At 34.2% G+C, this 1,620-nt stretch overlaps 1 non-coding gene across 1 annotated transcript; it reads left to right on the top strand.

Moving 5' to 3' along the window:
• Window positions 1-310: 310 nt before the first annotated feature.
• LOC148544227 (small nucleolar RNA R71) lies at window positions 311-418 on the top strand. The gene has a single exon (XR_015900279.1). It is a non-coding gene; the product is annotated as a small nucleolar RNA R71 (small nucleolar RNA).
• Window positions 419-1,620: the final 1,202 nt, after the last annotated feature.

The following is a 1,620-nucleotide window of genomic DNA, read 5'->3' as shown; positions in this document are numbered from 1 at the left end:
TTGTTGCTGCTTGCATTCCAGACAGACTCTGAGAAATCATATTGACTTGCTGAGTCAATATTTTATTCTGAGCCAATATGGCATTCAGAGTATCAATATCAAGAACTCCTTTCTTCTGATTTGTCCCATTATTCACAGGATTCCTTTCAGAAGTGTACATGAATTGGTTATTTGCAACCATTTCAATGAGTTCCTGAGCTTCTGCAGGCGTCTTCTTCAGATGAAGAGATCCTCCAGCAGAGCTATCCAATGACATCTTGGATAGTTTAGACAGACCATCATAGAAAATTCCTATGATGCTCCATTCAGAAAGCATGTCAGAAGGACATCTTCTGATTAATTTCTTGTATCTTTCCCAAGCTTCATAGAGGGATTCACCTTCCTTCTGTCTAAAGGTTTGGACTTCCACTCTTAGCTTGCTCAATTTTTTTTAGGTGGAAAGAACTTTGCCAAGAAGGCATTGACTAGTTTTTCCCAAGCAGGCTTTCTTTAAGTTGTGAATTCAACCATGTTCTAGCTCTGTCTTTTACAGCAAAAGGAAAAAGCATAAGTCTGTAGACTTCAGGGTCAACCCCATTGGTCTTGACAGTGTCATAGATTTGCAAGAATTCAGCTAAGAACTGATGAGGATCTTCCAATGGAAGTCCATGAAACTTGCAATTCTGTTGCATTAGAGAAACTAATTGAGGCTTAAGCTCAAATTTGTTTGCTCCAATGGCAGGGATTGAGATGCTTCTCCCATAGAAATCAGGAGTAGGTGCAGTAAAGTCACCAAGCACCTTCCTTGCATTGTTGGCATTGTTGTTGTTTTCGGCTGCCATGGTTTCTTCTTCTTTGAAGAGTTCTGTTAGGCCCTCTAAAGAGAATTGTTCTTTAGCTTCTCTTAGCTTTCTCTTCAAGGTCCTTTCAGGTTCAGGATCAGCTTGAACAAGTATGCCTTTATCTTTGTTCCTGCTCATATGAAAGAGAAGAGAACAAGAAAGTAGGGAATCCTCTATGTCACAGTATAGAGATTCCTTGAGGTGTTAGAGGAAAAGAAGAATAGAAGGAGGAGGTGGAGAAGAGGGAATTCGAACTTATCAAGAGGGATAGAGTTCAAATTGCACCTTGATGAGGAGTCTTAGTCCTTTAAATAGAAGGATGTGAAAAGAGGGGAAGAAATTTTCAAAATTAATTAAAATATTTTAAAAAGAAATTTGAAAATTTGATTGACATTTTCGAAAACTAAGATTGGGAAAGAAATAAAGTGATTTTTGAAAAAGATTTTGAAATTAGAAAAAGATATGATTGAAAAAATTAATTTTGAAAAAGATGTGATTGAAAAGATATGTTTGAAAAGATATGATTGAAAATCAATTTAGAAAAAGAAAGTTTTTAAAATTAAAGTTGATTACTTGACTATCAAGAAATTAAAAGATATGTTTTAAAATTTAAAGTTTGATCCTTTCTTAATAGGCAAGTAACAACTTGAAAGTTTTGAAGTAAATCTTTAATTGAAGCAAGGATTTTTGAAAGTGGTAAAAATAAATATAAAATGGAAAGAAATTGATTTTGAAAGAGATATGATTGAAAAGATATGATCTGAAAAAGATTTGATTTTGAAAAATTATGAAAACTTGA

The sequence above is a fragment of the Arachis ipaensis genome, chromosome B9 (genome assembly GCF_059453495.1).
Source record: "Arachis ipaensis isolate K30076 ecotype BB chromosome B9, ASM5945349v1, whole genome shotgun sequence".
NCBI lineage: Eukaryota > Viridiplantae > Streptophyta > Magnoliopsida > Fabales > Fabaceae > Arachis > Arachis ipaensis.
Note: the sequence above shows the minus strand (reverse complement) of the source record. Positions and strands in the feature narration are given on the sequence as shown.